The sequence below is a fragment of the Solanum pennellii genome, chromosome 4 (genome assembly GCF_001406875.1).
Source record: "Solanum pennellii chromosome 4, SPENNV200".
Lineage (NCBI taxonomy): Eukaryota > Viridiplantae > Streptophyta > Magnoliopsida > Solanales > Solanaceae > Solanum > Solanum pennellii.
Genome location: NC_028640.1, coordinates 57505655 through 57532259, shown reverse-complemented (window position 1 = coordinate 57532259; position 26605 = coordinate 57505655). Strand labels below are relative to the sequence as shown.

The 26605-nt window shown below is 32.5% G+C and overlaps 2 pseudogenes; both read left to right on the top strand.

Moving 5' to 3' along the window:
* Window positions 1-6124: 6124 nt before the first annotated feature.
* Window positions 6125-15877, top strand: LOC107016814 (annotated as a pseudogene).
* A 194-nt stretch (window positions 15878-16071) lies between these two features.
* LOC114076898 lies at window positions 16072-18120 on the top strand (annotated as a pseudogene).
* Window positions 18121-26605: the final 8485 nt, after the last annotated feature.

Genomic DNA, 26605 nt, shown 5'->3' with positions numbered 1-26605 from the left:
GTGTGGTTCTAGCATGCATAACTGGATTAATTTTCATGTACAACACACTCATATTATATTAATACAATGTAGGAACAAATCGAAGGAACACTCCAAGTCATGAAGATGATAAAAAGTCCAAGTCATTTCTGCGGCAGTGGAGGCTAGTGCTCTACAATCAGCTTCAGCGCTCGATCGAGCTACTGTGCTCTGTTTCTTCGAGGTCTAAGAATACAACTTGCACCTATGTAGATACTAAAACCTGTAGTTGATCTCCTAGTTTTTCTATAACCTCCCCAATCAGCATTTGAGTAGTCATACAACCTACATGGTGATTGTAAAATAATTCTGAGTCCAAAGTGTAGAGTACCTTTGATGTACCTGAGTATCATTTTTACTCCTTGAAAATGTTCACCGTTTGGGCTTTGCATAAATTGGCTTGCTAAATTCACAACATAAGTGATATCAGGTCTTGTGAGGGTCAAATATAGAAGACTCCCTACTATCATTCTTTAAAATGATGCATATACAAAACTTCCCACAACTTCATGCAAACCATGTTTTCTAGCCAAAGGAGTGGCTACAGCCTTTGCCAAAGTCATCTCTGTCTTTGCCAACATCTCAGCACCATACTTGCTTCGGTTTAAGTGAATTCCACCTTCGAAATAGTTCACCTCAATTCCTAAGAAGAAGTGTAAAGATCCAAGATTTTTCATACAAAACTTCTTTCCAAGTTGTAGAACCAACTCTAAAACATGAGATGGATACTTCCTGTGACAATAATATCATCCACATATAACAAAGAGAAATATTTTTCCTTTGTGAGTTTGCAAAGTAAATAGGGAAGGGTCAGTCTTACTACAAATAAATTACTACAAATAAAACCAAGGTGTAAGAGATGCATGTTAAACCTATAAAACCAGACTCTTGTGGCTTGTTTAAGACCATACAATGCCTTTTTAAGTAGACATACTTGCTGAGGATACTAGGGATCAATAAAACTAGGGGGTTGACTCATGTAGACCTCCTCTTGTAAGAAGCCTTGTAGAAACACATTTTTGACTTCTACTTGTCTAAATTTCCACTTTGAACTGACAGCAATGGATAGAACCACCTTAACAGATGTAGCTTTAACTACATAACTAAATATTTCTTCAAAATCTAGCCCTTCAAGCTGCGAGAATCCCATTGCCACAAGTCTGGACTTATACCTATCTATTGTCCCATCAACTTTTAATTTTGTCTTGAACTCACATTTTGATCCAACCAAGTTCATACCAGGAGATTTAGGCACAAAAATTTATGTCTTGTTAGTATGTAAAACACCAATTTCTTCTTGCATTGTTGCAAGCCAATAAGGTGATTTTAGTGATTCCTTAGTAGTATTTGGTTCTCTCAGAATTTATGTGTTGCTGCTAGCAACAAGTAACAAGTGTCGTTCCTTCGCCTTGTTCCTGGTGATCATATGATGCCCTTGTGGTGCAGGAAGTACCTCAACTGTACATTAACCAAGATAGTGGACTGGAGTGTAGCATTGTCAAGTTGAAGGTCAACTAGTACATAAACTAAAGTGGTTGTTTGATGGTGATCATTGGTTGGACCTTTAATAGCAACTTGTTCCTCACTGCTGCTGGCATATTCAAAATTTGCAGCTGGAGTTTCAATGTTAATGTATGGATCATCAAATTCAACCTGTTCTTCAACATCTGATACTGTGCTTGAGAGGTCAATAATACTCTTATCATCAATGAGTACATGAGGTGTAGCAGCATTATCACTTGTAATGGGTGGGCTAGCAACCTGTACTTCCCCTGAATCATAATTATCGGGTGTCTGCAGTTTAGAGAAAGATTCAACAAAATTAGCAAGGTGAGGTGACACATCAATGTTAGTTTGATATTGCTTTGGAGACACATAAGGTAATGTGTTTTTTCATCAAACACAACATGTCTGGATATGTAAACCCTCCTTGTAAAAGGATGATAGCATCTATATCCTTTGTGTAAGCTGGTGTACCCTATGAACACACAAGGATAGGTTTTTTGACTGAACTTATTTTTACCGTTATTATATGAAAAACATCTACACCCAAACACTTTTAGGTTGTTGCAATCAGGTTGTTCCCCAAACAACTTAACAAACGGAGTCACCATCTTTATGACTGATGAAGGCAATCTATTGATGAAAACTACTGCAATGAGGAAAGCTTCAACACATAGAAACAGAGGTAGGTTAGCATGAAGTAGTAAAGTTAAGCCAATCTCCATACTTTATCTATGCAACTCCATTTTGTTCAGGTGTGTTAGGACATTAAATATATCCCACAATGCCATGATCTTCCAAATGCTTAATGAAGTCTATTTGGATAAAGTCAACACCTTCATCACACTGAAAAATCTTGATCTCTTTAGAAAATTATTTGTCCACCATTTTCTAAAATTTTATAAAGACCTCAAAGAATTCAGACTTCTTTTTCAATGGATAAATCCATGTATATCTTGTGTGATCATCAACAAAAATGACATAATATTTCATATGTTTGGAAGTTTCGACAAGAGCAGGTCCCAATAGGTCACGATGAATTTTCAATAAGGGTTCTTTCTCAATTTTATTTCTCAAAAAAAAGGAAGTTTACAGCTCTTTCTCAACTGACAACTAGAACAAATAGTAGGCATTTTATTCTAACTACTAATATTAATTCCATTATTACTACTCAAAACTTTTAAAAACTTCAAATTAGGGTGTCCTAATCTAGTATGACCAAGTTGTTTGACGTGTTCTAGTCGTGTGCATCAGTCAAGGCATAGAGATTGTTATCTTCCAAAGCATAAAGTCCATTCCTTTTAAATCCTTTGTCCAGCAGTGTCCTTTTCCTCTTGTCCTAAACAACAAAGTTTGTTTCATCAAATTCAAGAGTACAACAATTATCCTTTGCAAGCTTACTAACTGAGAGTAATTTTTTGTTGATCGTAGGGACTACCAGAACATTCTTTAACTTTAGACCTCTCCAAATATTTTTCCAACATGTGCAATGTCCAACATTGATCCATTTCCAACAATTATTTTATTCGGTTCATTGTAGTGTTTAAGACAGTTAGGATACCTGAGTTATATGTCATTTGGATACTTGCTTCTGAGTCCACATACAAGGTGTCATCAGTAGTGTGTTGTAGATTAATAGCAGGCAATGCTTGTGGTAGCTCATCTTTGTCTTGGTAAGAGTAGTCTCACCTGTAAAAATACTTAAGAGAAATATGGTTATTCCTACAACAAATTTGACACGCGTCATAATTGTCCCTTTCATGACTTTCACTTGATGGACTCTTCTGAGGACCTGGTCCATTTTTGTTGTTATAAGGACATGTTTCTTGTCCTGCATGCTTGAAGCCTCTTTCTCTTGAATTGAAGCTATTATTTCCTCTTCTTTGTGGGTAGTTTTATCTTCCCCTACCTCTTTGGGCAAAGAATGCCATGTTATTGTTTTGTTAAGTCACTTATTCTTCATCCTCCCTCATATCAAAACCCCTAAGAGCATTAACAAACTGATTAAAAGTAGGATATGGTGTCTTAACTAGCATGACAGTCCTGAAGGTCTTGCAATTATGACCTAGACCTCTAGCAAAATTAATCATTTTTTCTATCTTCATCTACAGACTTGTGAATGGTTGCAAAACCATCACATATGCCTTTGAATTCCTTAATGTATTCGTCAATTGTTTGTGTTCCTAGCCTCACACTTTGCAGTTGTTACTTTATTTGGAACTTCTTATCTTTAGTTGCTTGAAAATATGTTTCTTCCAAGCATTCGCACATCTCCTTGGCAGTTGAGTAGCCTACAGTCAGGTACATGCTTTCTTCTGTCAAGGTGCCTGAAATCCAACTCCTTCGTAACATATCCTTATCCTCCCAATCATCAACAATGTTGTTGTCTTCTGCACCCTTTCGCCTGTTACACTTTTCTCAATAGTCTGTCCCTTGAAATAGGTCGCTCAACGTGGTTCTGTGATGATTTCGGTTAATCTCATCACTTGAATCAACTAAGTCAATTGTGTCCTCCATATAAGATAGTTCATTGTCTTAAGTTTAGTGCAACAGGACAAAATAAGATGATGAAGTGAAGAGGTCGAAAGAGTGTTTGTAAAATGGGCCATTCAAGTTATTTCTTTCTTTTTCATAAAAATAGTTTTATTTTTATGATATTAAACTAAAGATATATTTATACCAAAATATTTATTTAATCTTGTTGTCTTAAACATATCATGTGGAAGTTAAATTTAAAATTGATCCATATAAAAGAGTTCCATACAAATTAAAACATTCTTTTTTTTGGCTTCAAAAAGCTTACATAATTTTATTGTTACTAAAATATTAGGCCTTTCAATTTTGGTAGCCTAAGGCATATGCCTCATCTTTAAAGGCATAAAGCCACCCTCTGAAGAAACCTAATAAAAACAATAATAACAAAAGTAATTTTTTTTTCAAAAAAGAACAATAGTAATCTCTGATGATGGGTGTACCTAAATTCATTGTGTAATGGTAGCAACAAAATTAAGTTATTTCTTGTTTCCTCCTACGATTTGTAGTTTCTTAAAAAATTACACCATTAAGAAAAAGTAAAATATTTGTGTAATTCTAATTATGTTTTCTTGAGAAAACATAGGTTAAAGGCATATGGACATATTGCTTAGTCTTGAATAATAAATATCACCTTGTTCAACTACCAATATTTTTTTTTAATTTATAGTAATCTGATTTATCATTGAAGCCTTGATGGTTTTAGGTTTAATTATGGGTTTGGATATGAATATTTGAATTAACAAAATAATACCATTTCTCATGATTTTGGTGTTCTTATTAATAGCTTATACATAAATTAAAATTGCAGGATGTATTTTTTTATTATGTTTCACCAAAATATTGAAATTAAGTGTGTAGTTCACTAAATTAATATTTTATGCTTCTTGTAGAACAAATGTTTGGGGTCATATATCAAAAAAGAGGTTAATTGTAATACTAGTATTAGTTGTACCAGAGTTAAATTTACGGTCAAACATTGTACTAAAATTTTATAGAAACTATTTTTATATATACTACCAAATGACACCATTAGTGCTAAAGGAAGTGTCAAGTATTATTTATTCATTTATAATGTTACAACAAACACATGTCATTCCTATAGTATTTTGATGTAAGCACTCAATACTACAAATTTCTAGTACAATAAGTATAACATCACTAATTTAAACGTCTAAGTTTTTTACAAATTCTATACAACAACACTTTATATGTGTTTGATTTAACCTAAGCCAAACAAATTTACATCAAGAGTTGCAGATTAAAGAAATCAATGCAAATCTCAGCTACAAATAATTTCTTTAGCAATTTTTAAACATGGAAAAAGGTTACATTTGCCTCCTATGATGCACCTTTTCTTTTAATCTTAGAGTTGTAACATGTTTGTTTGTTGTTCGTGTAGCGTGTACTTTGACCTTACCTATCGTACTTTTGTTTACTTTCTACAGATTGTCATGCCTCCGGATGAACAAGGACTTAGTTTACCTTCTCCTGATCGACTTAGCAACCTTAACATTCATTTAATCGATGACATTCTAAGTAGGTTGTCTTTTCAAGATGTTGTAAGATTTAGTACACTTTCGAAGGACTGGCAATATATTTGCTGCAGAATTCCACATGTGAAGTTTGATCAAACAGTGTGGAAAACACCCGAGTACTTGACATCCCCTACCATTGGATTTATTCCGATTCTTGATAGTTTCCTCAGGTTTCATAGCGGAATAATATTGAAGATCACCCTCAATATTATTAGTCTAATAGTGTGTCCTAATGTTGATCGTCTGATTTTTTCCCTCGACACTGTTCACATTCAACATTTTGTCCTTAAACTTCCATTTACTTATCCTCCATTCAGGTTGCGCAATTTCTTTTTTTTTATTGTTCAGCATTGAGGCATTTGTATCTCATGGAATGTGAAATACAACTTCCATGTTTCTTTCAGGGATTTAATAAGTTGATTAGGCTAAAATTTAAATATGTCACATTATCTTCTAATACATTTGAAAGTTTGATCTCTAATAACCCGTTGCTTGAGGATTTGGTGCTAAAAGACATAGACAATCCGTACCTAATGAGTATTAATGCTCCTAAGCTAAGGTCATTTGTCTTTCGTGGCGATATACAATTGATATATCTTGAAAATGTACATGTTCTTTCCAATGTTCTGTATGCGCCTAGAGAATTGGTTCTAGAGGATGAAGATGATTTTGTCAGTATTATTTCGTCTATTCCTGCTCTTGAGTGTTTCTGCTGGGAACTTTTTGAGGTAATATTGCTTCATTTTACTTAATGGTAATGCATTTTCATGTCTACTTTTTTTTTGACTTTGAGTCATCCTGATTTTGTCATTTTATTTATAGTTCGATAATGGATCAGCTGAAGTTATACCAACAAGGCTTCCATCAGCTCTTAACTGTCTGAAATACCTTTTCATATCTTGGACTACTCTTGGAGAGTTTTTTGAGCTTTCGTTTATTCTTTGCATTATACGAAGTTCCCCAAATTTCGAAGAAATTGAAATTAAGGTCGTCACTAATGACTTAATATATTTTTTCTTGATTTTTCTTGAGGGAGTATCCTTAGTGATGGAGATTTTTTTCGAATTTGTGCCCCAGGAGGTTGTTGATGAGATTCGTGCAAGCTTTTTGGATATCACATTTAAACATCTGAGGACAATTAAGTTTTATGATGTACTATTAGAAGAGGTTGAAATGCAGCTTATCAAGGTTTTATTGGCAAAGTCTCCAGCACTAGTGAAAATAATAATCAAGCCTTGTCAAATGGAAACCAACGAATCTCTCAATGTATTCATGGAGATAACAAAGTCTCAACGGGCATCATCTAAAGCAGAAGTTGTGTATCTTGTTGATTAGTATCGTTATCACAATCCTTCGTAATCTTTGGCTAAAATGTTTTGAAAGTGCAAACAGAAACAAGATGTTTGGTTGATGAGTAGTAAGGCTGTGTTTGCCTTTGCTTTAAGGTACTATAAAGATTTTTTCTGCTTGGAAGCATAGAATTGTAAATGTTTTGAATACTCTGTTTGGTAATATAGATGGTTTTTACATTTCATGGATGCTCTTAAATGATATATGATTTGAGTCTTTGGTTGTTTATTGCAAAGTTGTGTTATTTGTTGAGTTCTCTCAGGAAAACTTACTTTTTGGTTAGTAGGAACTTCTTTCCTGTTAAGGGATTAGTTCAAGTTAAATCAAAAAATTTTATTTAGGACATACTTTTAGACTAGTAAAGTCGATGATAACTTTCAATGTTATTCCTATATGAAACCAGAGGAAACAATCAAGAATAGGAATAAATCCAATGGTAGGGGATGTCAAGTCCTCTGGTGTTTCCCAGACCTTTTGATAAAATTTAACCTGCGTAACTTTTGGGCAAGTATATTGCCAATCCTTAGAAAGTGTACTAGTTCTTATAAATCTTGAAAAGACAACCTATTTAAAATATATCAATTAAATGAATGGCAAGATTGCTAAGTCGATCAAGAAAAGATAAACATAGTTTTTGTTCATCTAGAGGCATGATAATTTGTAGAAATTAAAAAGAATATGATTTGTAAGGATAGAGTATATGCTACACGAACAACAAACAAACATGTCACAACTTTAACAATAAAAGAAAAGGTGTATAATTCATAGATGACACTTGCATTGATTTCTTTAATTTGCAACTCTTGATGTAAAATTTTTTGGATTAGGTTAAAGTAAACACATATAAAGTATTTTTGTATAGAATTTGAAGAGAACCTAGAAGTTCAAATTAGTGATGCGATACTTATTGTACTAAAAATTTATAGTAGTGAGTCTTTACATCAAAACACTATATGAATGACATGTGTTTATGCAACATTATAAATCAAGATAATACTTGTCACTTCTTTCAACACTAAAGGAGTCGTTTGGTAGTATATATAAAAATAGTACTTGTATTAATTTTAGTACAAATGTTTGACTATAAATTTGACACTGGTACAAAAAATACTACTATTTCAGTTAACCTTTTTGGAATATATGACCCCAAACATTTATGCCACAAGAAGAATGATTATGTATCCTTAGTGATGGGGATTATTTCGAACTTGTGCCCTATGAGTTTATTGATGAGAGTCATGCAAGCTTCTCGAATATCACATTTAATCACCTGAGGACAGTTAAGTTTTTTGATGTACTATTAGGAGAGAGTGAAATGCAACTTACTTTTAGGAATTTCTTGCTTATTGAAGAATAACTCCAAGTTATACCGAGAAGTATTATGGACATACTCATTCCTTATCTATGAAGACGAAACTCGAAGAATCATCACCCAATTTGGGATTCTTGATTGATGTTTATTTCAAAGTTATGTTGTGTGTTAAATTTCCTTGGGTGAACTTGACGCATTGAGTGGAAACTTACTTTCTGTCTAGCTAGTAGAAATTTCTTGTCTGCTAAGGAATTAGTACAAGTTAGACCGAGAAGTATATATATTAGACATGATGCTTCCTCATTTGTGAAGAAGAAACTCGAGAAGAATCACCCAATTTGGGATTTTTGAGTTGATGTTTATCTCAAAGTTATGTTGTGTGTTGAATTCTCTTGGCGAGCTTAAAGTATTGAATGGAAACTTACTTTTTGTACAGTTAGTAGGAATTTTTGTTTGCTTAAGGGATTAGTCTTAGTTAAACGGACAAGTATATATGTTGGACATGATCCTTCCTCATCTGTGAAGAAGAAACTCGAAGATCATGTCCAACATATATATACTTGTCGGTCTAACTTAGACAAATCCCTTAGCAAACAAGAACTTCCTACTAACCATACAAACAGTAAGTTTCCATTCAATACTTCAAGCTCTCCTAAGAGAATTTAGCACACAACATAACTTTGAAATTTACATCAACTCAAGAATCCCAAATTGGGTGATGCTTCTCGAGTTTCTTCTTCATAGGTGAGGAAGGATCATGTCCAATATATATACATATTGGTATAACTTGGACTAGTTCCTTAGCCAGACCGAAAGTTAAGTTTCCAAAGTTCTAGAAAGGATAGCATGTACACAACATTTTACTCCTAACATTGTTTGTGGTGTTTCAGAGTTGATTTTCGATAGCCCCTCGACTTCAAAAAAATGTTATGCAGTAAGACCAACATCTAAAAAACAAAAAAAATAAAGGAAAATAGGGTTCATTCTACGTTCCAAAATCCTAAGAAAACTAACATCTACCACAAGAAAAAGTACAAAGTGGAAGATAGGGCTTCTATTTCACAAAATTAACAACACCCAAATGAGAAAGATTTGATTTTAAAAAAAAAAAGAGAAAGCAAATTTTAAGCTTATCAACAACTAAAATTACTGATGTAAACATCCAAAAAAAAGTTAGAAAAGTATCAAATACCATTTTGCGCACACGTTATCCTTCAACTGCTGAACACAAATTTGTATGATTTTGAAGTCTTCAATTTCATCACCGCGGAGTGAAAGAGGGAACTAAAGAAGGAAAGGGGGAGATAGGTTTTCTTCATAGATTAAAATTTACAGAATTGTAGTATGGAGTGGAGTGAGTGGGGTGGATGGTGGGGGCAATTAATTATGTTGGTTCCTTAGTTGTATTGTCTTGTCCGTATCAATTTACGTGATACAATTTAATTCGACATTAAAAAATAAAATAAACAGAAAATTGGAATGTGACATGTAATAGAAATCTTATAGATTAATGTGATTATAAATTTACTAAAAATGTAGAGATAAAATATGTATTTTTTATTTTAATTTAGTTATTTATTTTCTCATTATAAAAAATGATAAATAAAAATGATAAATTTCATTAATTTGCACTTAAAGAATTTTTTTCTGAAGGTTTACAAACTTGATTAATTTACAAAATTAAAAAGTAATAATTTTAAGAATAAATGAGATCCAAATGATTGAAATAATTATCTATAATAAAGTGGACATTTAATATAGGACTACGAAAATACTTTCTTTTGAAAATAATTTTTTTAAAAAAAAAAAGAAGAAGAAGCAAATATAACATAAATTAAGGTGAAAAGAGAGTACAATTAATGTGATTTGTCCAATTCAGTCCACTTAATATTTTTTGCATGTGACGTTTAACACCTCAAAATAGTTTTTATAGGTCAGTTACAAATTCAATTTTCAAATTTTGTGATCTTTTTTAATAAAAATATTGTCATTTTTATATATAAGAGATCTAGAAAATACCCAAGAGATATCATTTGTTCAGTATTATTGACACAAAATTCCTGCATTTTAGCCACTTTTATGCAAGGGCGAATTAGAAGGGGCGAAGGTATATTCATTTGAATTTCTTGAAAAAGAATTTATATGATATATATATAAGAGTGTTTTTTGTTTGTTTATATATAAATTTTAAATTTCTTAACATAAATGGTTTTGTACATTGTAAGGCGTTTATATTCACTAATTTGATTACCATTTTTTTTAGACGGCCATGAAAAATAAGAATGGCAATAAGGCGAACCGGATGGAGGCAGGATAGGTTTAAGGGTATGTGAGGCGGGGCGGGTCTGAAGCGGGGTGGGTTGAAGTGATTTTTTTTAATTAATGTGGGTCAGGGTGGGCTGCGGGTATATGTGATTTTATGTGGGTTCAAACTTAATTTTAACTTCTTACATGTCATAGAATGACAAAACATTATTTATTAAGATAAATTCATTAAAGCTACTAAAATATTCAAGATTATAAATGAAGATGGTTCATAAAAAATAATACAATTTCTTGCATGATTCTCAATTGACCTCTAAAAAATAAAATTTGAAGTCACTATCCTATTAAATTAATACAACTTAAGGAAAAAAAGAATTTTTTTTTATGAATTTTATTTTTAGTATCAAACATAACTAAGAAAAAAGAAAATATTATTAAAATTATACAGGGCGAGTTCATGCGGGACATGTCTATGTGGGTAGGGTGGGGCAGGGCGGGTTGAAAATGAAAATTTTTGCTATGCGGGGCGGGGCGGATTAAAAAGTTTGTGGGTTAAGTTCAACCCGCACCGCCCCCGCCCTACACCACCCCATTGTCATCCCCAATGAACAAAGTAGGAGGTTGTGTAGTATAATTCTTTACATATATCCATAAAATAATTTTATCAATAATGTTATTGTATACTAAAATATTTTAAAAGAACAAATAAATTAATTAAACTGGGTGAAAATTGAGTTGAGTTGGGTCTTGACTCATTATATGCTCCTTTTTGGCTCAATTCATATTAATCAAATTAATTCAGTTTGAATTGGATCTTGAACCGTTTGTTATCTTGACACAATATGATTGACTAAAATTGATCTAATTCGCTCAATTACCATCCGTAACAATGCTTGAGATTAAATAGAAGAAAAATCAATGAAACAAATACACTTACACATGAAAAACTAATCAAAAACTATCAAATAGTTATCCTCTTTTGGATAAGTCGCGATTTATCTGAGCAAATGAAGATTAGCCTAGAAATGCCTAATATTAAAACCAAATAGTAGATAGTTGTGTGTATTTACTATTTTCTATGAAATAAAAATATTATCTATATATAGTAATTATTTTAAGAATTCATTACTAGTATTACTAATATGATAGTTGCATATCATAATTTAGTTGTACCATATAATTTTTGTTTTATTTTAAAATTAAATAGTTTACATCATTTAATTAGATTATATGTTGGGCAACAAAAACAATAACATTTTCAGTAGAATCTTTTAAATTGGTCATTTTCTATTTATTAGGGTTCAAACCTCCACTCAATTCAATCACGAAAGTTATAGTAGTGTAAGGTAGGGCAAAGGGAGATTGATTTCGTTTGTTGCCTCAGATACGCTCATTCAAATTCGTGGTATGTAAATATATTAGTTTCTTTATTAGCATAAATGTTTATGTTTTTACATGGCGTATCAGAGCCTGAAACTTGCACTAATGATTTTCACTCGTGAAGTAACTTTATCTTGTTGTGAGAGGCGGACCCACATTCATATGTGTGGGTGCATATACATGTATATCTATCTCTGGCAAAAAAAAAGATATAATTTACAGCGCACTTTTACTGAGTGTAGATCTATCCTTGTGCTAAAGGAATCACCCACAAAACTAGGGTCTTAATCTAGCTAAAGCCCTTATTTCTTTTTAAGTTTATTGTGATATTGGGGAGCGGGGGGTTATATTTAAAATTCACTTAGTAAACTACTAGTAGTCGATAGTCGACTTACCTGCAAGTTGCTAGGAAGATAAACAATAACAGAAAGTTGCAGTAAATAATTGACACAAAAGGTTTTATCCTGGTTCGGATCACCAATGCGGTGTCTAGTCCAGTCCCCTTGGGATTTAAGGGTTTTCCTTAAGAGATTTGAAGATATCTTCGTGTTACAGAAAATTGAAACTTTATCATGTCTCATATGCAAATCAGATTTCTACCTTGACACTGCCTCAACTTGTATACCTACACTCAGATTCTTTCTTTTCTCTTTTCTTTTCAATTGTATCACTCACGTGTTTACGAAGATTTATGAAAGAGAAAAGAAAACTATTGTCTAAGCTCAAGTAAAGTTGCATAGTTTGCGGTACAAATCTAGGTCGGTTTATGTAGATAATGATATGTGCTCTTGTAAGGAAAACCCCAAGGGATTTATCTCAATTAAGGATCAATTTAGGGAGTCCTTGATTGAGGCGATTTAGTTGATCTGTATCCATGAAGTGAATCGCTTCTTCTGCTTTCATTTTGCTAGTTTGATATTTTTCTTGTATGATCAACATACTTTTTATCTTGTGGCTTGATTTATCTCTCTTTCCTTTCTTGATGATTCGGTTGTGATCTCTGCAATGTGTGCAAGTATTCTACTTCATTTAGACTTTCATTTATATGTTGATCAACCATATATTCCTTTCCTTCTTTTGTCCCTTAGATTTGAGGCTTGCCTTTTCAATGCTACTTTGCAACTTCAAGCAAATATTTTCCTTCTTGAAGTCGTTTGCGATGATGATTTCCTTTTTGAATTTGTGACCTACGAAAATTGAGATCAACGCGTTAAGTGTCGATTTTCAAAATCAACTAACTCTAAGGAGTTGATAATCTTCCCCTTTTTATAATGATAAGATTGATCACAATTTTAATTGTAATCTTGACAATCAATTTTACTGAGAAAGTTAGTTGTACTTCCATGAGGTTTGATGTCTTAGTTCGTTGATGTATGCAGCTGTCTCTGTCTTATCTCCCCCATCTCACGGAGCCGTAAGAAAGATAGATTTGTTTTCTCCCCCTTTTAATAATATAAAAGAATAGCGAAAAGCATACTATATTAAAACAAAGACAACAGATACCCGAGTAGTCTAAGATTCAGAGAGACAAAAAACCAGTAGTCCAAGAGATAGAGAGGCACATTCCCCTATTGAAAGTTAGTGCAAAAAGTAAAGGTTCATCCAGTAGAGATTAATGACCAACCCAAAAGTACTTGAGTGAGTTATTCACTTACTCGCAGAAGGTGTTGTACGAACATTCCACATTCCACGGAAGATTGGAGTATGAGGTCTGAACTGTAACAGCAAGCTCATTATTGGAGGAGTTGACTCCACTCTTCAGAGAGTCAACTTGTTGGATCAAGCGATTTACCATTGAGATACCTTTCTGCTTAATCATTGTCATGGCGATGCGCAACTTACCGATATCAGTTTTAGAGTCTTTCTGTAAATGAAATACCTTAACACAGCATCATGAAAGGTCTCCAAGTTTCGTTCTACAGCTAAATGTCTATTTTTGACCTCCTCATTGTCCAGCAATAAAAGAGCGGCGAAATCCACCGAGATTTTTTAGGGTTCGGGAGAATCTGCCCGAGTTTTGACTGAGTCCTTTTTTACCCACTTTTCACCAACCTGCACATACCCCATACTAGAAAAAGTATGAGAATAATAAGTTGCATTTATAATATAAGGGGTAAACATAGAAGGATCCACAAGACTGTTCAAGTCTTCAACACTTTACCACATATACGCCTTGAACCATGCTGCCCAGTTGATGCGATATTTTTTAAGCAGGAAGTAGAGAATAAATACATCACAAGTAGAGATATTATTCAATGAGCCCTTCTTGGGAATAAGCGTTGTGTCCAGGATATGTGCGAGAATATGATTCTCAAAACATAGATATAAGGGCCAAAAGTCAGAAATGTGAGTGTCAGGTTCAACCACGACTCACTTTTCACCATCTAGAGAAACTTCAAAAACATCAATCCATGTTCCGTTCATGTATGGAATTACCCCAGAAACTTAGTACCAAACACATCTTCGAATAACTTCTCATTGATGATAAAGCATTTACCGAGCACCAAAGATTCTAACTCACCACTGTTAGGTGAGATGCAGAGATTTGCATAGAACAGGCAAACCGCTTCATCAAAAATCTCAAGACCACACAGTAAAAAAGAGAGACAGTTTTCGAGATTTGAGATAGGAGCTTACCGGGCAGTGCTACTCCCTTAATCTTTCCTTCTCTTTTTGTTTTAAAAATGTTAACTCTTTGTGTACAAAGCTTTATCAAACATGAAAGAAGTTTAAAAATAACTTCAAGTGAAGTTTTTATTGTGACGAAAATATGAAACCAAAAATCTAACAATAAAGAACACCAAGTTTAATGTGAAAAAATCCTTCCAACCGAAGTTGATCGTTTGATTTTTTCCCTCGACATTGATCATCTTCAACTTTTTTCCTTAAACTTCCATTTAGTTATCCTCCATACAGGTTGCCTAACTTCTTTTTTAATTGTTCAGCATTGAGGCATTTGTATCTCAAGGAATGTGAAATACAGCTTCCATGTTTCTTTAAGGGATTTAATAAGTTGATTAGGCTAATATTGAAATCTGTCACGTTATCTTCTGATACGTTTGAAAGTTTGATCTCTAATTGCCCGTTGCTTGAGGATTTGGTTCTAAAATACATAGACAATCCGTACTTCATTAGTATTAATGCTCCGAAGCTAAGGTCATTTGTCTTTCGTGACGATTTACAATTGATACATCTTGAAAATGTCCCTGTTCTTTCCAATGTTCTGTATGCGCCTAGAGAATTAGTTCTAGAGGACGAAGATGATTTTGTCAGTATCTTTTCGTCTATTCCTTCTCTCGAGTGTTTCAGCTGGGATCTTTTTGAGGTAATGTTTCTTCATTTTACTTAATGGTAAAGCACTTTCATCTGTATTTTTTTTTGAATTTCAGTCATCCTGATTTTTGTCATTTTATTCATAGGTCGATAATGGATCAACTAAAGTTATACCAACCAGGCTTCCATCAGTTCTTAACTGTCTGAAACGCCTATTCATGTCTTGGATCACTCTTGGAGAGTTTTTTTAGCTTTCGTTTGTTCTTTCCATGATAAGGAGCTCTCAAAATTTGGAAGAAGTTGAAATTAAGGTTGTCACTAATGTTTATTTTTCTCTCTAACTTTTCCATGTTTTTATATTCGTATGTAATGACTTGATGGTTTTATTCTTCATTTTTCTTAGGAATGTATCCTTAGTAATGGAGATTATTTCGAATATGTGCCCCAGGAGGTTGTTGATGAGATTCCTGCAAGCTTTTCGGATATCACATTTAATCATCTGAGGACAGTTAAGTTTTATGATGTACTATTAGAAGAGGTTGAAATGCATCTTATCAAGTTTTTATTGGCAAAGTCTCCAACACTGGTGAAAATGGTAATCAAGCCTCGTCAAATGGAAACTAACAAATCTCTCAACGTACTCGCAGAGATAACAAAGTTTCAAAGGGCATCATCTAAAGCAGATGTTGTGTATCTTGTTGATTAGTATCGTTATCACAACCCTTCTTAATCTTTGTCTAAAATATTTTGGAAGTACAAATAGAAACGAGACGTTTGGTTGATGGAGTAGCAAGGCTGTGTTTTGCCTTAGCTTTAAGGTACTATAAAGATTTTATTTGCTTGGAAACATAGAATTGTGAACCTGGATGAATGTTTTGAATACTCTGTTTGGGAACAGAAATGGTTTTACATTTCATGTTTGTTATTGATTTAAGACTTTGGTTGTTTATTTTGAAGTTATGCTGTGTGTTACAGAACTAACAAAGATTTTGCATGACATTCTTGTTATTGATTCATCTATGAAATAAGACATGGCTTTGGAAGTTGGAACTGTCACGGGCTAATTTAGATAGAAAATGAAAAACACATGATAATTTACATACAAAACACTCAAAAGGAAAAAATGAAACTTTAAATGTGTCATGCTTATCTTTTCCTTAATTTTTTCTTGTACTATATATATTTTCTCTATTTTAATATTTGTGATGCATCTTAAATAAGATATATTACATACTTTAACATGTAAGATGACCGTATGATATACAAAATATTTAAACGAGAAAATGTATATTACTTGGGAGTTAATATATACTCTTAGAATCATTAAGAAAAATGATATTGAAGTTTTAGTAGTTAATTACGAAATCAAATTTGCTATTTATCTCAGATGAGGGGCATGAAGGTCGATTTGATTTAAATTTTAATTAGAAAAAACCTAATCTAACTATTTCATTTTATTAGTTCTAAAAACTAAATCAAATCATATAGAGTTGGATTTTCAGTTTCGACCTTAGTCTATTTTTTTTTCTTTTTATTTTTTTATAATTACACGGTGATTGAAAAAAATATCAAATATATTTTCAAAATTTTCAAAGAACGATAAAATTCAAATGAATAAAAAATACTTTCAACGTTCGTCACAAAATAAATTGTTAACTTCTAAACAGAAACTATAATAGTATAATTGTAACTTTCATCCTAATACAAAATAAAATATTTTCAAAAGCTTGTCTCTTCAGTTTCATCCAACACCTCCATTAGAGAAGACAAAGAGAGCAGAGTGCTTCACATTCATCCTCTCTCAGGTTCTTCTTCTTCTCTGTTAACACAAACTCTCTGCTTTTATGGTTCTTGTTCTATAGAATTTTGATATCAAGATTGCATTTTTATTTTTTGGGTATGCTTTCATATGATGAAATTGAAGTGGGGTTTGCTTAAAACTTGATGGGGTTAATGTTTTTCAAGTACATGGTGTGTTGGTAGGTGTAGGTCTATCATGGATGTGTTTCAGTGGTGGCGGAATCAGGATTTTCACTAGGTTGAAATAGGAATAATAAGTTTCTAAGTTTTGGATAACTAAAACAACACTATTTTACTTGGATTTGATACACTTGAGCTGTGGGTCTTTCGAAAACAATCTCTTTTTCAGTACACAAGTAAACTAGGTAGTGTGTACTCTAACCGGACAGTTTCGAGATTTCTTACATATTGTGATCTTGTTTATTTTCTGCAGATTCTTGTTGTAGTAGTCATTTGAGGTTATGCTTCCAAATGGGAAAAAAACAACTTTTACCTCCGCGATGTACTTAGCAACCTTCCTGGTAGTGTAATTGATGAAATTCTAACGAGGTTGCCTTTACGAAATGTTGTGAGGACAAGCATCTTATCAAGGAAATGGAGATATAACTGGCATAGACTTCCGCAGCTGAAATTTGATCAAACACTTTGGAAAACAACAGAGGACTTGGTCGTTCATGTAGGACCAATTACTAAATTTACCCTTGATCACTTGATATATTTCCTCTCTAGGAATGGCATTCAACATCTTGCCTTTAAACCTTCGTTTAGGAGTAACCCATATGAATTGCCTTCTGCATATTTTACATGTTCACAATTGAGGTATCTGTTTCTCAAAGACTGTCAAATACGTCCCTCTACGGTCTTTGAGGGATTGATTAGTTAATTAGCTTAGCACTAATTGAAGTCACAATCTCTTCTGAATTTCTTGGAAGTATAATTTCACATTGCCCGTTGCTTGAGCATTTGGTGCTGCAACACGACGCTATTACAAATCACATTGAAATTAGTGCTCCCAAGCTAAGGTCATTTATCTTCACTGGCAATATAAAGTTTTTACATTTAAAGAATGTCCCTCTTCTTTCCAAAGTTTCATATGAGCCTACAGAATTTTCAGGAGAGGTAGAACATGATATTGACAAGATATTTTAGTCTATTCCTGCTCTCGAGAATCTGTGCTGGAATCACGAGTATGTTCAGGTTATATAGCTTCATAACTTGCATTTTCATAACTTTGAGTCATCCTGATTTTCGACATTTCTTCCTAGGACATGTATATTGGACCAGCTCCCTTATGCTCTTTTCTGTCTTAAACGCCTTCACATATCTTGCATTAATCTAGGAATACTCTTTGATCTTTCGTTTGCTCTTTGCTTGATAAGAAGCTCTCCAAATTTAGAAGAAATTGAAATTGAGGTTGTTAATGATGTTTACTTTTCTCTCTCTTTTTCGTATGTATTGACTTTCTTATGACCATCAATTTTAAATCAAGGCTGATGGTTTTTCTTAGTCTTTCTTAGAACTATTTTGAACACGCGCGCCAGGAAGCTGTTGATGATATTCCTTAAAGTTTCTCGGATATGATATTTAATCACCTGAGGACAGTAAAGATTTATGATGTAATAGGAGTAGCAGCTGAAATGCAGCTTATCAAGGTTTTATTGGCCAAGTCTCCAACACTGGTCAGAATGATAACCAAGCCTTTTGAAACGGAAGATAAAGAATCTTTTAAAGTACTCGCTGAGGTAACAAAATTTCAGCGTACATCATCTAAAGCAGAAGTTGTGTATAGTGTAGATTAGAATCCATATTACGATCATGTTTGATCTTAACTAGTCTTTAATCAGATCATAATCTTTTGCTAAAATGTTTGAAATCGTAAAAAGAATGTTGATACAGCAGTAAGGCTGTTATTTTGCATTTGCACTGTGAAGACCATCACTTTGTGAACATAAGTGAATCTGGATGTATGTTTTTGATTAATCTGTTTCAATGTCTGTTCTTTGAATGATCTATGGGATGACACTTTGGTTGGTTATTGTTCTTTTTAATACCTTCATTGTGGTCCTAATGGTCATTGTGCATTGTTTTTTATTTGATATGATCATGAATTAAGTTGAGCGTAAATGGAATAGTGAGGATTCATATAGTCGATTTCAACTAGTTGCTTTATGAGAGTCGACGACGTTGTTGACACATTGTTCTGCTTAGTGAGAAAGAATGAAATTCGATCAATTCCCTTGAATTTCAACAATATTATTCTTACAATCTCAATGTTACAATTCCACATCCCAAAAAAATTATCACTAGAAACAGGAAAAGGGAAAAAAAGGGGGTGGGGTGGGGGTGGGTTCAGTTGTTCATAAATGAGTCTTTTTTCTATACAGTCAGAACATATCACATTCCTTTATGCAGCTTCCATATAATCATATATATACAAGCTCCATCGAACCCTACCGCAGACAAAAAGTCTGGTATATAAGTGGAGAAGAGTAAAGGGGCGGGTCTATCATCCACTGAGTTATGAACCGTGCACTATTGACCCTCGAGGACTTCTTGGTTATCAAAAAAAACAAGCTCAATAACATACAACAATATTACTTGAGCATTCTATCTTAGATGCCCTTTTTTTGTTTCATCTAATTGACTATCTTTTATAATCTAAAGCACAAGTTGTGTATCTTGTTGATTAGTATCGTTATCACAATCCTTCTTAATCTTTAGCTAAAATGTTTTGGAAGTACAAACAGAAATGAGACCTTTGGTTGATGGAGTAGTAAGATTGTGTTTTGCTTTTTCTTTAAGGTACTAAAAAGATTTTATCTGCTTAGAAACATAGAATTGTGAATGTTTTGAATACTCTGTTTGGTAACAGAGATGGTTTTCACATTTCATGGTTGTTCTTAAATGATGTATGATTTGAGATTTTGGTTGTTTGTTTCGAAGTTATGTTGTGTGTTGAATTTTCTTAGGGGGCTTGAAACATTGAGTGGAAACTTACTTTTTGGCTAGTGTTTTAGGCCCTTTTCCATTTTTTATAATGAAGGGTAATGTTGTACCTAAAATACCCTTGAAGTATTGAAAATGGTACAAAATTACCCTTCATCCATCTGTTGGCTCCAAAATACCCTTGTCATCCACCTTTTTGTTCAAAATGGACCGTTAAATAAGTGGTCAATTTTGAATCCAATGTTGGGTGACAAGGGTATTTTGGAGCCATTAGGTGAATGAAAAGGGCATTTTGGAGCTAATAGGCGGACGAAGGGTAATATTGTACCATTTTCAATACTTCAAGGGTATTTTAGGCCCTTTTCAGTGTAAAAAATCATAAATAAAAATGATAAATTTTATTGATTTGGACTAATTAAAAAAAATTCTGAAGGTTTAAAAACATGATTACATTTACAAAAATAAAAAAGGAATATTTTTAAGGATAAATGAGATCAAAATGATTGGAAGAATTATATATTATAAAGTGAACAATTAATATAGGACTACGAAAAACTTTCTTTTCGAAATAACCTTAAAAAAAGTAAATATCACATAAATTAAGGGGAAAAGAGAGTAAAAATTAATGTGATTGTTTATTTAGAGAAATTGGCAGGTATGTTTAGTTACTAAAAATTTACTTTGATCTGTCCAATTCAGTCCACTTAATTTTTTTGCATGTGACATTTAATACCTTAAAATAATTAACTTTGATTATATAGCCAGTTACAAATTCAATTTTCTGATTTTATAACATATTTTAATTATAGAAAATCGTCATTTTTATGTATAAGAGATCTAGAAAATACCAAGAGATATCATTTGTTTTGTATTATAGACACAAAATTCCTACATTTTAGTCACTTTTTATGTAAGGGCGAATCTAGAAGGGGCGAAGGTATTTTCATTTGAAAATTCTTGTCAAAAAATTTATATGATATATATAAGAATTTTTTCAGTGTTTATATATAAAAATTTTAAAGTGTAACTTACATAAATAGTTATAGTTTTAGCGTTATCAGATAGAAATAGCTATAAGTATCACATTTTTAAAGAATAGCTAAGTTTGTGAATGGTTATATCCATATATATGTCATTTTATTTTTAATAGAAAAACTTATTCTAATTAATTTCCCACTAATAAGGTAAATTGGTTAATGTAACTGACAAGGCTTTTTTTCAGCCCTTAAATCCATTAATTCGGCATTTTAAATATGTAACTGATCACTAACTTTTAGTATTCTTATCAGTTAAAAAATAAAAATTATGTATGCTCTTTATCCTTCAATTGCCTCCTAAGAAAAATACAATTAAATAGCTATCATCACAGTTTTGATCCGGCGTTTCATAAAACAGAGCAAAGAGAATCGCTATGTAGAATATAGCATTAACGGAATAGTGGTGAAGAAATAAACTTCGTATTCTGATTTATGACGGTATGTATAGTAAGGAAAGGTTTATTTTTTGTGAGAAAAATAATATTTTTCGTATTCAATTGATTATGTATTCATCATTTATTTAAGTATTTAATGTATGCATACTTTCGTATAGAATGTATAAATGAAATTATATATTGATTATAGGTTGTACTGTCAACTAATTGCACTTATTTAGTAAGTGATGAAGGGAAGACTTATATCTTATGCTTGGAAAAGAAGACTTGTAGTTGCAATAGGTTTCAAGTTGACGGAATACCATTCGCACATGCGTGGAAGGTGTTGAACAAAAAAAAATATTCTTCTAGATGAATATTGTTCACATTTTTACTTGCCAGAAACAATATTGAAAACATATAAAGTGCATGTATCCTCTTCCTAACAAAGTTGAATGGAATCTACTTGAACACACTGCTACTGAAGTTGTGTTGCCACCAAAATACAAGCGACATCCGAGAGGCCAAAGAAGCAAGAGAAGTCATATAGCGATTTGAGTAAAAGGAAGTGTACTAATTCTTGTTGTACACATATAATAGGTGGTTCATGTCGAACTGCAATGCGAATGCATAGTGCCTAATACATCCCGCTATAAAAGCATTCTTTAACTTAATTATCGTTATGTCGAATCAATGAATTAAAAAAGTCATCTGCTTTTTGAAATATTTGTTTTTTTATTTGTTTGCTTAAATTATAAATTAACTTGAATGTTATCTCAATTACTTAATTTGATACTATTAATATGTATTGACATATCCAAACTACTTATAATATGTGCATATAGTTATACTTGATAATATGTTGTTGAATACATATATAAAACAATTATACTAGTGAAAAATTGATAAATATAGTAGACAACCTAAAAAAATACAAAAGGAACAATGTTCTTTGTATACACTTACAGATTACTTTGGTGTATGATAAAAATCACTTTGAAAACTCGTAATAATGTAATTACTACCAACACTTATGATATGTTTATCACTTCTAAGAATGTAAGTATCCAAATTTGTTTAAGTAATAACTCACAATAAATGAATATAGTAATACTTGTGTATATTTTGATATGAAAAAGACTCTAGCATACATTTATACTATTGAATATATTGATAAAAAAAATACACAACTGAACATATTGATTATCAAAAGTAGATACCCAAGAGTATATGTTTTTAGATGAACTGTACATTTATACAAACATACATTCATCTCTTCCTACCACTACATTGAATGCAATAACCCCAACAAAAAAGTTTAACAAAGTATCTACCAAAACAGTAAAGCAACATGATCATATATCAATAGAAGAGTTGATAATGTTTGACAAAAAATAAAATATTAGTTTTAATCATAAGCATTAAATAGAAGTTAAAAATGAAAACTAGCACAAGAAAATAATAAATTCTAACAAGTTGATTATTATCGATTTTTGCGGGTGGCCTGATCATTCTGGATGGTGCCTCAATCTCGCTAGCAGCCCCTTCTTCCTCCTTTTTTGCTGCATATTCTCACAATAGTGCGCCATATCTGATGCGGTGTAACTTAGAATCAAGATATTGAACTGAAATACTTTCACCTTCACTTAGGTACTCTGCAAATGCTAGCTAATATATCTGACAATCCCTGATAAATGAGGAAAATACGTTACTTATTAAATAAGATACTATTTTTTTAAGTATATTAAGAGAATGACAACACTTACTACAACCAACTTCAGAAAACATAATAACAACATAACTCTAAATACTCTAGAAAGTATTCAAAAATGTAAAGGTATTCAAATACAACAGAAGATATTCAAAGTGTAATGACACACTATAAATATTCAATAGTTATATGTATGCCACAATATACCAATTTAGAAGGTATATCCTCTACATAAACTTACTTGTTCAACTTACACTACATTCATATGACTACACCGTACTATAGTCATCTTCAAAAAACAAAATGACAACATATCAATTTTTTTCCATTCACAGTCAGTGATGAACCTTTTCTCCTCTTACAAGAACCACTTCTTTCTTATTCTTCCATCAGACTCAATGTTATAGGGTTATTAAAAGATTCTGATTTCTTCTAAATCTTCATTGCAACAATGGAGCATGAAATTTGTGATTGCTTTTGTGCTATACACAATCAAACGAGAGCATTCCCAACAAATAATTATCGGGATAATTTGTGCCTCTTGTGACCCTCTTGAGAGTATCCAATTCCGACATAACAATATTGAATACAACCTCCAACTTTAACCCTAATAATATGCCAAAACGTAAAACTATATAAAATATTCAAAAAAAAAAAAGAGGGAAAATGGGAATTAGAAGATATCGGTCGAAACCAGTAACAATTAACCATCGAAGAACAAGCAAACTTGTTGATTGTGAGGATTTGATGAGCGAAGAGTCCGTAATTTTGTGGATCCTACTAGGAGATGGAGTTGATTTAGGAGTAATAGAATTGATTTGGGGATAAAGAATTTAAATTAGGGATAATGAAATAATGCTGAAAAAAGTGAAAATAGGGAAGAGAAAGCGAGAAAAGTGGGAAAAAGTAAATTTTATGTGTGTGAATTACATTTTGCTATTTATTAATTAAATATACCTACAAAATATAAATAAATTATATTGTAGCTATATTATTTTATAATTAATATTTAGTTTGACATTTTTGGTCGTATTTCCAATTTTAAATTACTCAACATAAATGGCTTTGTACATTGTAAGTTGTTTAAATTTCACTTGTTTAATTACCATTTTTTAGAAGACCATGAAAAACATGTAGTTAGTTGATGCTTGGAGGCCTACCAAGAAGTCAAAAGACTGGTCCAAGATCGCCTCCAAATTGAGAGGAAGATGTCGATCCACACTATATCTTGAACAATGAGATTATCCGGAATCTAGTTAGTTGATGTTTGGAGACCTACACTGAGTGTTTCTCTCGCCATTGGCACGTCGGGTGCTTTCTCATCGCAAATGAATGAAAGTACATCAAATGTTTCACTCATGGAACCATAAATAAAAGTATGGAAATGGAGGTAACAAGTTTCTTTAAATCGACTGCAAGGAAGGTGAATGTATCAAGTGAGTTTTCTGTCAACATTGCTAGGATTAGATGAGTGGTTCCACGCCAATCATATGAACAACTCGTGCAACTTCTAAGCAATTTAGGCTCTTTTGGAAACCTGAAACAAAGAAAATAAAATTGGAGTCATCGGTGCCAACTACGCAAAGTTTCCAATTTTTCTTGGTTGATCTACTTCTGATAACACATGTAGTAAGTGTATGACCTTTCAATATGACATGACAAACATGAGCAACAACACAACAATCTTGTTCGACATAGCGGTGCCAATAGCACGAAGTTTTGAATTATAATCAAATTGGATCTTGAACATCAATCTCTCCTATTTAAGAAGCATGTCAATGCAGAACCACTACCTGCAAGAAAGAAAAACCAAAAAGATTCAAAAGGCACAAATCCATTGAGAGGAACTTTCAGATTTCATGACCAACTTCAAAATTTGATTCTCGTCGATCCAGAAGGATTTTAACATTGAGTTTTGGATATGTAGTATAACCAAAAGTCTAGTTTATCCAGAATCAAGTGTGTCGTCATTTGAATGCCCCCACACCAAAAAATGATGTTTTTAGCGAGATTGTGCATATCTGTGAGAAAAACGTCCAGATTTGGTGTCCAACTTCAAAAAATGATTCCCGTCGATCCGAAAGGTTTCTAACATTGATTTTTGGATATTTCGTAGTACTCAAAGTCTAGTTTCTCTAGAATCAAGATTCTTGTCATTTGAATGCTCCTACACCAACAAAGTGATATTTTGGTAAGATTGCGTATAGCCGTGAGAAGAACGTCCATATTTAGGGTCCAACTTCAGAAATTGATTCACGTCAATCCAAAGATTTCTAACAGTAATTTTTGGATATGTCGTATTAATAGAAGTCTAGTTTCTTCATAATCAAGCTTCTCATCGTTTGAATGTTCCTACACCAATAAACTGATATTTGACGAGATTTCTCATAGGTGTGAGAAGAACTGATATATTTGAGATCCGACTTTAGAAATTGATTCTCGTCAATCTGGAAGGTGTTTAATGATGATTTTAGGTAGGTCGCAGTACTACGAATCTCGTTTCTTTAAAATCAATCCGGTCGTCATTTGGACATTTCTACACTAAGAAGACGAGACTTTGGTGGTACTGCACGAATTTGAGAAAAGAAGACACCAAATTTGGAGTTCTGCATTGATTTGGTTAGGAGAATTATTTTCTTTCAATGATTCTCTGATTAATTCTTTGTAAATGGGAGATTCTTATATTGAAGTTCTAAACAATTTTTACAAGGAAAGCTTTGGTAAAATTGAAAAAAGCAAATTATATCAATTCTTACCCATCTAAATGGAAGTTGCTAGCACTAAAAAGGAAAGCAATATGTCTTGATATTTCAAGAATGATTCTTACAAAATAAAGCAAAGGAAAGAAAATTTGGTGTGATTATTAAATTACCAACTGCTTCCAAGTTTATGAATTGCAAAAAAAAAAAAAAAGAGAAGCAAATCAACTTATTATTTTATTTTATTTTTAAATTCAACTTTGAGGACTTGTATGACACCCTAAGTGTTCGTGTCCAAATTTTTATGCAAGTCTATGGTGAAAGTTTTTTGAATTTGAAATTCATACAATTTTGTCATATTAATTTTCTTATCCCTCTCGAGAGAGAGAGTCCTCCATATCTCCCCCCAAGTGAATTGAAGTAACAAAAGTCCTTATGTGAGCACATCAAAATGGATTTGCACATGACCCTACGATGCAACTTGTTTCATCGCAAGAAATAGAGTTAATCAAATGTCTTAAGAGTCATATTGTTGGCCTCATGAAGACTTCAACTCTAGTCGTCAAATTCGGCAAGCCTACATGTTGACAAGTCTCAAAAATATGAAAACACATTCATGACTACTTCAAGCCTTGTCTCCAAACTTCAGCAAGCCTACACGTCGACAAGTTTGGAAGTAAGGGGCATTTGTAGACATATAAATTGTATTGGATCAAGTTCATACAAAATTGAATTAAATCCATGTTCATTTGGGCTGAATAATTAATTTGGGCTTTACAAATAAATAAATTCATCTCGTTAAATTCATATCCAAGGTGTATTTCACCTTGAAGCCGAAAACCATGCAACGTGTCACAATGACTAGGC